The following is a 13,918-nucleotide window of genomic DNA, read 5'->3' as shown; positions in this document are numbered from 1 at the left end:
CCTTTTCCTACCTAAGATAAACAATGATTTACGGTTTGTACCTGGGTATGTCCTTAAAATATTACGTCCAATGCGTTCAAAAGATAGGTATGGGCACTGTGAATGTCTTCTCGCTGTTTATGGTAGGGCACAGCGCAGCGGATGTCAAGATCCAGAGTAGTGCCCAACTGGGCCCAAAATTGGGGCCTTACAGAAAACCGCAGCCAAATAACACTAGACCTTTACTCACAGTGTTATGTTCCTGACGGTGATTAAGGTTGCCAGTGCTCAACGAGGGTGCGGAGTGTTAGGCTGGTAACGCGCATGAAACACCTCTGGAGTTGCAGGCCTCCATAGGCTACGGAGACTGCTTACTATCGGGCAGGCCGTATGCTTGTTCGCCACTGACGTAGTATAGGTATACATATACGTGTTGTGGTTCATTTTTAGGGTTCCGTAGTCAACTAGGAACCCTTATAGTTTCGCATTGTCCGTCTGTCTGTCTGTCCGAGGCTTTGCTCCGTGGTCGTTAGTGCTAGAGAGCTGAAATTTGGCATGGATATATAAATCAATAAAGCCGACAAAGTCGTACAATAAAATCTTTTTTTTTTAGGGTACCTCCTCTACACGTTAATTGGGGGTGAATTTTTTTTTTCGCTTCAACCCTACAGTGTGGGGTATCGTTGGAAAGGTATTTCAAAACTAATAGGGGTCTTCAACAAACATTTTTTGATAAAGTGAATATATTCGGAGATAAAAAAAATGTGTCCCCCCCCCCTCTAACTTTTGAACCATAGGTCCAAAAAATATGAAAAAAATCGTGGAAGTAGAGCTTAAGAAATACATTAAATGAAAACTATAGCGGACATGATCAGTTTAACTGTTTTTGAGTTATCGCAAAAAGTTTTCCCTTCATAGTAAAAATACTTACTTTAATTAGGTACTGATTATGCAAATTTGCCTATTTGTTTAACTCGGGTGAAAGGTACCGTTACATACCTTGGTTAACAATTTACTATACTTTAAGCTCTAGTTTAGCTTATTATGACGGGAGAGTAACTACGGAACCCTACACTGAGCGTGGCCCGACATGCTCTTGGCCGGTTTTTATACTTCTTTGAGTACTTCATTTGTCATGGATCTTATAAAGTAAAAAATGTTACTTTATGAGATCTTATAAAAAATTACACACTTTTCTATAAAAAATGTGACAAATTTTTTCTTTGGATTATGTTTTTATGTTGTTTCGTTTGTAATTTAATGAAAAATAAAAAACCGCCCATTTATGACGTATAATAGTTACGTAGACGTATAGACGTTAATAAAGTCGGACTCGCCCATGAAGGGTTCCGTACCATTTATGACGTATTAAAAAAAAACTACTTACTAGATCTCGTTCAAACCAATTTTCGGTGGAAGTTTGGTAATGTATATCATATATTTTTTTTAGATTTTTCATTCTGTTATTTTAGAAGTTACAGGGGGGGGGGGGGGACACACATTTTTTCACTTTGGAAGTGTCTCTCGTGCAAACTATTAAGTTTAGAAAAAAATGATATTAGAAACCTAAATATCATTTTTAAAGACCTATCCATAGATACCCCACACGTATGGGTTTGATGAAAAAAAAAATTTTTTGAGTTTCAGTTCTAAGTATGGGAAGCCCCCAAAATTTATTGTTTTTTTTTTCTATTTTTGTGTAAAAATCTTAATGCGGTTCATAGAATACATATACTTACCAAGTTTGAACGGTATAGCTCTTATAGTTTCGGAAAAAAGTGGCTGTGACATAATCGGACAGACAGACGGACATGACGAATCTATAAGGGTTCCGTTTTTTGCCATTTGGCTACGGAACCCTAAAAAGAAATATTTTATTGTATATATTATTCAGAGAATAACTCTTGGTGCTGGGTCTTGTGTCATTTATTAATATCTTTATTTGTTAATATCATTCATTATATTATATCTATCAATTATATAATAATAAAATTCTTTAATATTTCAGTTTTTTGTGTTCGTAACATACGAGGGAAAGAACAATTAATCTACAACGGTTATACATTTTCCTTGAACAAGGGTAACAGTACACACACTACTGACTATTGGTACTGCACTGGCCAGGGCTGCAAAGTGAGGATTTGGACTTCCAAAGATAGAGAAATACTCCGCGTGGTAAGAACCCATGATCATCAACCGGCGAAATTCTTTCTACGTAACGGAGTGTATTATAAAAAATAATATTTTTAAGTAAATTTCGCGGAATTTGAGGCATAGGTACTTATATATATTGCGTCGAATAATGGTTCATTATGACTGCTTGAGATTTTGTGAGGTGATGGATGCTAGGCCCTAACGTTTGTTATTCGTATGTGCAATGTAATGTTATAGTAATTGTTCCTTAATATGTGTAGTATTAATTTTATAACGTATTGGATTACTGTAATGTAAACATGTCGTGTAAACGTATTTATAAATCAATAAAATCAAAGTTCCTTCGAGTGTCTTTTGGTTGGGTTTAATTTAAAAAATATATATATAAAATATGTTTTATCGTATTTTATTACTTAAATGCTACATTTCTAAATAACTTAATGTGCTTAACTAAAAACTTCCAAAAATTACATGCATAAACTATGATAAGGAACTTTCCTAACCAAACTAATTTTTTTTTTCAGTTGCCTGGGTTGTTAATCCACGTGGAAATGAACTGTTAGTGTACAATGGCTACACATTTTACATGCACAAGGGTAACAGTAGAGGTAATACAAACTTTTTGTACTGCACTGGCCCTAAATGCAAAGCGAGAGTCATGGCGTCCAAGGAGAGAGAGATATATCACGTCGTGGAAACCCATTCCCACCCACCGGCAAAATTCGTTATACGAAACGGAGTATTAGTTAAGTTGTAATGTAGTCAATGTTTTATGGAAATAATGATTATGTGTAATCTGTGTATTGTGTAAACTGATTACTTATTTATAAATGTGGTCTAAAACTATTTAAAACATGTAAGTACATTAGTTCTCCAAATTATTCCTAAAAACGGGCATGGATATCGAATACTTAGAAAAATGTATGTATGTTTCAACTAGAAATAAAATTCTTCAAAGATCATTTATTTTCGACTTTCCGACTTCCGACTTAAAGTAGACGTGTAGACATACGTGTGCGCTAAAATGTTGGAGCCGTGCACGCACTTATCACGCAAGCGATGTGCCGTCCCTCATAAGGATCCGTATATTGCAACGCGCACGTGCACGCGCACCGGATATATGCGTAGGCACACGTGTCAGGTGTACGCAGGCCTGAGGTAGTTTGTATTGATAAAACAAGTGTTCAACTTTCATATATAGACTGTACCGTAGGTAGAACGTACAGTCAGCGGCAAAAATATGTATCGAGAGAATCGTCTCATAAATATGGTACTACGCTCTTATTACACTGGAATAAGATGCTATGGTACATATTTTTGAGTAAGATGTGTACACCTATATTTTTACACTTGACTGTACCTAAATTGTTACTGTATTACAAAGCTGTAAATGAAAAAGGCTGTAACTACTGTACGTATGTTAGAAAAACCAATTCAATTTTGATTTTTGTTTAATATATTGATTAATACATTCTAAGCCATGGTGAAAAGATCTACATTGACCTTTTCTTAATTTATTTTTTCAGTAATTTGGGGACGAAACTCTCGGGGCAGTGAGATGTTGGTATATAATGGCTTTACCTTTTTTGTGCAAAAAATAAGAGAAGCTAACATTTTTTGGCGCTGCAGTACTCGGCACTGCAAGGCGAAAATCTACACAACCAAGGATAGGGTAATATATCGAGTTTTGGAAGACCATTTTCATTTACCTGCCAAGTTTGTTATACGTAACGGTTTATACGTAAAACTTTGAACAATTAAATGTGTACTGTGAAATGAATATGTTTTGTTTTATTTTCAAGGACTCCTAGGTGAGAATCTCTCAGACACTAACGATAGTTACAAGCTGCATTAGATACCCTATAATGCGAGGACCTCGCGGTGAAGGAGAAATAGCGGTCATACTTTTTCACGAATGTTGATAATTAAGATTTTGATTAATTAAGGTGCTCATTAATTGACATTTGAATTAGCACTTTGTGTTAGTTTAAGGAAGCTTTTTCGGGAAATGTAACCACATTTCCCGACAAAGCTACCTTAACCTAATTATTCACGACTTAAAAAATAAAAAATATTAAATTTATAATCGTCAGTATTTTAAAAGTAAAACTCATTTATGCTACTTGGTTTGTATGAATAAGTGACATAATAAAAAAAAAGCTTTATCTCCCTAGGAAGTTATAGCTTTTTTTTCACAATCCATAACACCCGCGGGAACAAAATAGGCCTTTGTCCTTCAACACACCTGAATGAAATAAGATCTTTTTCGAGCTAGTGTGACTAAAAAATTATTTATTCCGCTCTCACAGGAGGTAGTTAATATCTGGGATTTTTGTTTTTCAGTACAATATGTTAAGAACAGTGCAGGCCGATTGATAGCACTCGTCAACAGCTATTCTTTCTATCTGGCAACAAATGCGTCCCGCTCACAGGTCTGGCGCTGCACCAGAGGGACGCCATGCAAGGCCAGATTTACCATCAAAAGTGGGAGATTGTTCATAGGCAATTTAAAACATTGTCACGCTGAGTTAAAGTATTTCATACGGGATGGAGTTTTAATTAAGATTTAAGCTTGTGTTGTGTTTGATATGCTCGTGGATTATACGTGAAGTAAGTGTATATACTTCCTTCACGCATCTATAGTATAGTTCAGTATAAGCAAGCACAATATGAAGTACCTATAAAATAACCGTACCTAGATATATTTAGAGTACTGTAATAAAATATTAAATACTCTTACTTTATTATTGGTTTTATTGGTTACATATGCCCTAGTTGGTTATCTTTTTGGGATTAAATACACTAAACAATACAAATATAAATTAAAAAAGACTAGTGAAATCGCCTAATATTCCGCGTGTCTCGACAGAGTTTAAAAATCCTCCAAGAGTTAAAATGAAGCAATATGTGTGCTGTGGAAACTATTTATCATCTAACTTGTTTAGTAAAACATTTTTTTACAAAAAGAGTAAACCGACTTCAAAGAGTATATAATAAATAAAATATTATCCTTTTTATTTAAGTATATGCGTAACCAACTGATATGGTTTAATTGTAAATTAGTTTTTAAGAATAATTCTTAGCTACATGTTCTTCTTTTTGCCATGTATGTTGTGGAAACGAATAAAGTTTTTATCTATCTATCTATATGTTTAAAGTCTGAATATATTTGTAGCACCCTTTACTTGTTCTGTGAGCGAATTACTAATTATTCTACATGTTTCAGTCCAGTACGTTCGGAGCAGAACCAACAAACTGATGGCTGTGGTCAACGGTTATACTTTCGCATGCTATTGGAGCAGTGAGACCGCCGCAAAAAAGAGCTGGGTCTGTACTAGAGGAACAAAGTGCAAAGCAAAATTCACCACTCACAACGGGGAATTTATCCAGGCTAACCTGGAGCATACGCATGAGAGATGCTTGTATGTTATTAAGGATGGAATTTATTATAAAGTGTAGGAAGAATGTTGTTACGCTCTTTTCTTGAAGGTTTGATGGTCATGTCGGTCTTGAAATGCTGCGGGCGATAGTTCATTCCACAGTTTAGCTGTGCAAAATAAAAATAACTCAACTTTTTGCGTTAGGATGTTGTTAGTAGGGATGTCACAAATATTCGCATTCGTATATACGAATATTTGCATCATTTTAAACATTCGCATTCACATCAAATTAAGCGAATGTTTTGCGAATGCGCATCTTGTCTCGTCTCGTTGACTCGCGTACGGACAGTGCACGCAAACTGTTTTCAAGTAATATATTTTGAACCGTAAACAGCATTTTTCAACCCTTTATAACCGTTCTAAGGTAATGGTATGTATTAACAGATTATTTCTAATTAGGAATGATAATAACAATAGATGTTCGTATTTGCATTCGCATTTGGACATTCGCATCCTGGACATTTGGATTCGCATTCGCGAATGTGAAGAATGCGACATTCGTGACATCCCTGATTGTTAGGTACCTACTTAAGATTGTATCTTTACCACGTATGCTAGTTTTTAAGCTATTTATAGAAGGTAGTATTTTGTTATTATTTTCTGTACCACGAGGACACCAATAAAATTATTTTAATGAAAATATTGTAACTGCTTTTAAGTGTTTATATTGAACACGATAAGATCACTTGTGTTATTTCAAGTAGAAATACTACGCTTTTTAATTCTTTTTCCGCTATTATGTAGACATTTTTACGTACAAATAATAGGAAGTTAAGTGCTCAATTTACATACATTGGTAGCAGGTATTATATTATGCATGATCGGTTAAATCTATAAAGGGATATATTCCCCACATAGTTAGCAGTTAATATTATCTTTTATATAAGCAAAGAGATGGGTACGGGCTGACAGTCACCAGACTCGCGGCAAAAACTGAGTTCTTAAGAGTTGTATACTTATTACTAATATGATGTAATTAATGCTTATAGGGTGGTTGACTGTTTAAGACAAATCAAGTTCTTTTTTCGAACAGTCAAAACGATTAGCGACTATGACGTCAGGTAATTTTAATAGCACTAAAATTTAAGTGCTAGCCCCACGATGCATTTTTTTTGCATAATACAGTCAACGACCTTATTGGATTTACACTCTATTGTCCCTATTATGCTTGTGTGTTTTTTTTTTATTTGTTCGTAGCTGTAATTTTTATGCGACAATAAATTACTTTTAATTTTTTATTTGGTTTACTCTATTTGAATTGCAAGAATAAACTATTTTACTTTTGCCATATTATGTCCTATTATGCCAAAATAATATTTTGAAAAAACGTGAGTATAATCAATCACCACTACATGACAACATCAGTCATATAGTTCATGTATCTACTAGTATTTAGTAATCTACTAGTATTACCAGGGTAGTACGGTCAAGATCAAAAGGAGCAGATCAGACTAAATGTAAAAAGTATAACATTCACAAACAACTTATCAAAAAGAGATATTTTTCTCTATGTACAGTCAGCATTCAAAGTAGCGGATGAAACAACGAGCCAAAAGTATCTGATATTCCGCATAACTTTTCCAAATATAGATAAATTTCTAAAATTCGCGCTCAAAAGTATATCTTTTACAGTCTTAGTTGTTCTATATGAAAGACATCACTTTTTGTTAAGCTGTTACAGAATGGTAGATACTTATGAAACGTTATTTGATCCGCTAATTTTGATGCTGACTTTATTAATAAATAAAATCGTTTCTAAGATAAATTCTACTTTTCAGTTGAAATCCAATACGTTCGGAGCATATCCAATAAGATGCTTGCACTCGTCGCCGATTATGCCTTCTCCGTAGACTCTGTGAGCGCTTCCACGAGGGCCTGGCGTTGCATTCGCCACAACGTATGCAAGGCGCGCTTTACCACCACCCTTGATGGTGAAGTGGTCAAAAGTACCCTGCAACATACCCATGAACCATACAAGTATATTATTCGAAACGGTTTCTTTATCAAAATACGTTAATTTTGTAAGTAAATCGATAAGAGTTTGGCGCTGCATTTGCCAGAACGTAACGTAACCTGCCTTGATGGGGAAGTGGTCAAAACACTCAAAACTAGCCTGCCCTCAAACCGTACAATTACACTATGAGAATTGGCCGTTTTGTTGCTACAAGAACTATTGTATAATCAGGGATCGGAAACCGGTATTTTTTGTATGGGAACGAAAACGGTATTTTTTCGTTCTTTGTTAATTACTTCATTTCTAATTAGGCAATCTAATAATACGAAGTCGTTATCTGAAAACACAACTGAGTCCTACATTTAGAGTATAAAATAAACCGAAATATATGGTTATTTCGATGTTTTTGCAAAAAACCGGTTCCGATCCCTGTGTATAATAATAATAATGAATAGTGAATAAATTTCCACGTGACGATGATAATAGCGAAACGGCCAAGCCACACATTTTGACGAAGGTGTAGAATTTGTTAAATTCACAAACTCTTGCCTTGTAACGAACTTAGAAGATTTGATAATTTTTCGCGGGAGCCTTATGGTTTCGTCTTGGTAACATTTTAAATTAAAATGTTTTTAGTGGGACGTAATTTTTGGAAATAAAATGCTATTATTAACTACTTTATTCGTTTCAATTTTAAGAATCGCAAAAACATAACCGTCTCTATAAAATTGCAGTTCCATGCATTCTAACATGAAAGCGTTACTTTACATGTATGACTAAGTAATTGTGATTTGTAAAACCATCATAACTCGACATTATATTTAACCTCATTCCTTCCATTCATCTTTCTGTTCTTTATGATATGAAGAAGGGTTCATCTCCTCGCCTTCGTATATGTAGATTTTATGTAGGCTTGTATGGAATTGTCTGTTTTATATTTGACGTTGAATAAACTTACCTCCAATTCCTCCTCCTGTAATTATTATTTACGTTTGTAGTATTAGTAATTGAATATTTGTTTACCTATTTAACGATTATAGATTTAACAAACTGTTGAGGTTTGCAAAAAATATATCACATTCATATTTACAGTTGAGTACGTCGTAAACACCGCCAACAAGCCCCTGGCGCTTATCGACGGGCATACCTTCTACGTGGACAGCATGAGCGCCACCAAGAAGGTCTGGTACTGCCGCTGCAGCAGGAGCCACGCTTGCAAGTCCCGCTTCACCCAGTCGCTCTGCGGAGTCATGATCAAGTCTGACTTCCAGCATAATCATGAGGCACCCGCGTATACTGTATCTGACGGTATCTATTATAAAGAAAATAAAAAGAAAGTTACAAAGAAAGAAAAGGGCAAAGGAAAATTATGAACTGAAGAACAAAGTATGTCATAGTTTAATTAGATATTTAAGAACGGTGTGGGACAAAAGGTACTAAGTATCATATATATATCACAGTACTATCGCGTATGTATGTCGTACTTTATAGTATATAATTCATTATTTGGTTACTTACAATAGGTAGTTCTTAACAGTAGGTAAGGGAATGATGAGATGCAGTTCAAAGCAATTAAAGCACATGAGAAGTAGTTAATAGATACCTAAGTCCTAAATTTGAATTGTAATTTTAGCTTTTCGGTTGTTTATAATAATCTGGAGAATGATAGCAGAGAGGTGGGATTCGGGTATTTTCCACCAGTATACTACCTTCATATCATACGACTTAAGAAATAAGTATTTTCATGTAACCTGTTAATATAAGGTATTATATATAAGTGTATTGTAAGTAACAATCTATGGATCTGAGGAATCTGAAAATAAATAAATAGTATATTAATAATTTTTAATAAGGTTAAGAATGTAAGTAATGCTTATAAATAATTGTGTTTTATGTTGCTTTTGAATAAAATATGCACATTACATTCGGTGCTTTATCACTTGTCGCGCTGCCCGGTTCCGGTGTGTGTGTGTGTGTGTGTGTGTGTGTGTTTGCGGGCATGCATGCGTGCGTGCGTGCTTGCTTGCGTGCATGTGTGCGTGTGAGTATGGTGAAATGCAGAGTATATTAGTTTATATAAAATATGATCATAAATAAAAACTTAATGATTATATCCCAATACCTTAATTATGGTCAGTCAAACAAAAAGGAAAAACGGGCTGAATGTGTATTCTGTACATTTTAGATATAGAGGTTATTTTACAATACCGATTGTAATGCGAAGATTTTTTCCAGTTCAATACGTCCTCAACAAACAAACAAACAAGCCAATGGCACTCGTCAACGGGTACTCCTTCTACTTGGACAAGCAGAAGGGCGCCAAGACCACCTGGAGGTGCACTAGAGGCAGCTGCTGTAACGCTCGCTTCATCGTCACCCACGATATAGTCACCAGCTGCCATTTGCTGCATAGGCATCAAGCCTCCAAATATGTAGTGCATAATGGCGTTTACCAGAAAATATACGAAAAAAATAATTAGCCGAGTTTGGCTGCCCTACTCAGCCGAAAAATGACTGAATTTAAGTAATAACGAAATAAATTTTGTTCAATATCCTAAACCTGACTTTGTAACAGGAACCTATCACAGCATCAAGTAAAGGAGAAAGTTAAAATCGGGTCGTATCACGCTGTCAATGAAAAGGCCAAAGAATAAAATACCTATTGACAAGAGTGCAGCTGCAATTTCTGATGATATTGAAAAAATATTTATTTGCAGACAATTTTAGTTCATAGTTAATAGTCTACCTACTATCAACTATTAAGTACTAATTTACAGGAAATATTAACAATTTTATAATTAAATTTATTTATTTGCACATTTGCACAAAATAGATTTATAAAAAGAAACAATAGATTTATGATTATGATCGCCTGACGAACTGGCTTCTAGACCGATGCTACTATAGCGTAAAGGCGTACCTCGACCGCAGTTAGTTCAGTTTTAGGTTAAGAATCTGATTTTTGTGCCTCTAGGTTAGAACTGAATGTATTGTTACTTAATCTTACTTATATTTTGAGCTATACAAAATTGACATCTTAATTTTTAATTTATACTAAGCTTCATTGTTATAAATATTATTTATTTTTATTATTAGATTTAAGACTGATTTGATTTGCACGCTTGCATGCAGGCAAGATACACAGTAGATTTATAAATAATATTATGTAACATCCCATTACTGTATCTAAGCAAATAAACACTTCTGATTCTGATTTTTGTCAGTGATCTAGCGATCTTCATGTTTCTGAACTTATAATTTGATATGTTATTATAAGTTCCAAAACCTATAATGTTTACTGTAACATCACATAGTGTTATTAAAAATAAATAGCAACATTAATAATTGCAACGGCCTATACCTGGCTGAACATTACATTATAGTATTAAAAGAATAATCTTATACAACAATACTAAAATATAATACTTAGAGATAGAGATGAATAGTACACATTCTCTTTGAAAATACATTAAATTTGGAAATGTAAAGGTTATCCAAGCGTCGAAATGAAATTATATGAAATGAAGTGTTTCGCGTAAATTTTACTAATTTCAATTATTTTGCTATTTTCAGTTAAATTCGTCCGCAATGTCGCTAACAGGCAACTAGCGCTAGTAAATGGATACACGTACTACTGCGAAAAAACGTACATGCAGACGCAGTACTGGCGATGTACTAGGAGAAACATTTGCAAGGCGCGCTTCACTATGTTTGGGAAACAATTCCTGACCAACTTAAAACTTAAGCATACACACAAACCGTTCAATTATGTTGTACAGAATGGTGTTTACGTCAAGTTGACTTAGCCCACCTACAACCTAATTCATGCGGTATATCGGCTTCAGGAATTGAGTCCATTAGATATTTATTATTGTAAAAATATGGAATAAAAAAGATTTATTTTTTTCTTGTTAAAATAATTTCATAATTGTTTTGGATTTATTTATTTTTGTATTAAAAAAAATTCATAACGGATGATTTATTTATTGAATACTCTCAAAGACGTAGATTATAGTCTCTCGGCGCGTAAATCCACGTGAGAGTATTTAATTTATCCAAAATCGAAGGGTCAAAGCGTTTCAGCGTATTAATTCTGTGTCACCAATAGATAACTCCATACAAATTGGCAGCTTTTGTGTATCTATTGAAATACATTTCAATTTTTTCATACTAGTGAGAGGCTGGTAGCGCTCATACATAAATAGGAAACTTCTTGGTCATGGTTGTGTTCTATACTCACATTTTGTACATGGAAATACACTATACCTAATGTGGGTCCTGAAAAACAGATATCAAAATTATGCTATGCTTATTTAAAAAAAATCAATACGTTCTAATATAGGCAACGGTATCAACGTCAAAATTTGCCGTTTTTTTTGTCATTTTGTATATATTTCAGAACTATATATGTTTACCATGATTAATCAAAAATGGAAAAAGAATTACCACAATTGGCTATGTAATAATGTCAATAGATTTTTATTTTCCTGAGGATCAAATGTCTATATAGGACTCATGGCCTTTAAGCAACACATGGCATTTCAGCAAGCAACACAAACAGAAATGAGAGTTAAAATCTGATCTGACGCTCGTACTCGACGATTGAAACGCAAGTGACGTCACATTACATTAGTCTGTCCTAAATGTATGGAAGATCAAGGAAATTGCCATTTTGATCCTGAAATATTGCGTTTATGTGTATATTTGTCACACAATTTATTTTTCCATAAAATTCCAGGTACGAATGGTACCATTTTCTTTTTTGTTTTTGTAAGTAATAATTTTTTTTTTTTGAGTCTTTGGAACCTTGTATTTTTTTATAATCTCAATATATTTTTTAAATTCCAATTTTTTATATTAGATGGCTCATTTTCTATGCATTTAGCTAAATGTTGTTATAATATTAATCATGTGTCAAGTACCCAATTTTTTTTATATACTACGTCGGTGGCAAACAAGCATACGGCCCGCCTGATGGTAAGCAGTCTCCGTAGCCTATGTACGCCTGCAACTCCAGAGGAGTCACATGCGCGTTGCCGACCCTTACTCACCGGCAGGAACACAACACTATGAGTAGGGTCTAGTGTTATTTGGCTGCGGTTTTCTGTAAGGTGGAGGTACTTCCCCAGTTGGGCTCTGCTCTAGATCTGGAATGATATCCGCTGTGCTGTGCCCTACCACACAAAGCGAGATGACATTGACAATGCCCATACCTCTCTTTTGGACCTAGTTTAAGGACGTACCCAGGTCCAGTTATGAATAAGGAACGAAAATTCGCGATAATAGAGCTTACAACCCCAAACATTCGACATGCATTTGACATTTTGAAAGACCTCCGTCTACACTAGCGCCCCTAGCGGCGAAATTAAACGCGGTAGCCTTCAATGCAGTATATGTATCATTTTCTAACATTCTGTAAATGCTTTTCAGTTCATTTCGTCCGGAATGACGCTAACAAATCACTAGCGCTTATCAACGGATACACGTTCTACCGCGACAAGATACACGTGGAAACCGAGTACTGGCGTTGTACGAGACACACCAACAAGCAGTGCAGGGCGCGCTTCTCTTTGCTCAAGAATGAAATCTTCAACGCTTACCTGCAGCATACACATGAGGCGTTTAAATATATGATAAATAATGGGGTGTATATTAAACTATAGGACTTTGATGTCGGGGTAACAGCGTATAAGTATTTGCCGGGTTAGTTTTCAGTTCTAAGTATTTTTCTAGGTTATGGTTGTCAAGTTAGTGTGATTTTGAGTCTAACTTGTAATAAAGACTTAAGATAAAATAAAAATACAAAAAAAATATTATAATAAAAACGTATATGGATTTTAAGTGTTTCAGTTTGTAACGTTTTGCTGTTGGAATTTTAATTATTTAAACATTGAACTCATTATAATATAATGCATATTTAGAATACAATTAAGTACTGTTATTTTTCAAATAACGAATTCATGACGTTTTTGGAGACCGGTCAGAGCCTATACATAAATAATTAATAGGCCGCCAGTATTTTTCGCACTTTTGGTCCGGGTACAAAAACAGAGTGGGGGGTAGGTTTCTATTTGTTTATTGTTAGGTACTAGGTAGTCCGTTGACGAAACGTGTTGTGGATATATATTTTATAAGATAAATGCATAATATGATGACGAAGCATGTTGTGGTTAATTTGGCTTGTTTATACGTATATATGTATATTGACGAAGCCTGCGTCGTGGATCTTGCCTCTGTCTTGATATGATGTTAAATTGTGTTTTTAATCAATGGCTTTCTAGAATTATAATACATGTTTATTCTGAGCAAAAAGTGTTAAATTTGCATTTATTCCAAAGTGTCCTTAATTATCCCATTTGATATCCGTTTTCTCCCCACCTCATTGGGTAAT

The sequence above is a fragment of the Cydia pomonella genome, chromosome 3, assembly GCF_033807575.1.
Source record: "Cydia pomonella isolate Wapato2018A chromosome 3, ilCydPomo1, whole genome shotgun sequence".
In the NCBI taxonomy this organism is placed as follows: Eukaryota; Metazoa; Arthropoda; class Insecta; order Lepidoptera; family Tortricidae; genus Cydia; species Cydia pomonella.
The sequence above is the reverse complement of the archived record's forward strand: the minus strand, read 5'-3'. Positions refer to the sequence as shown.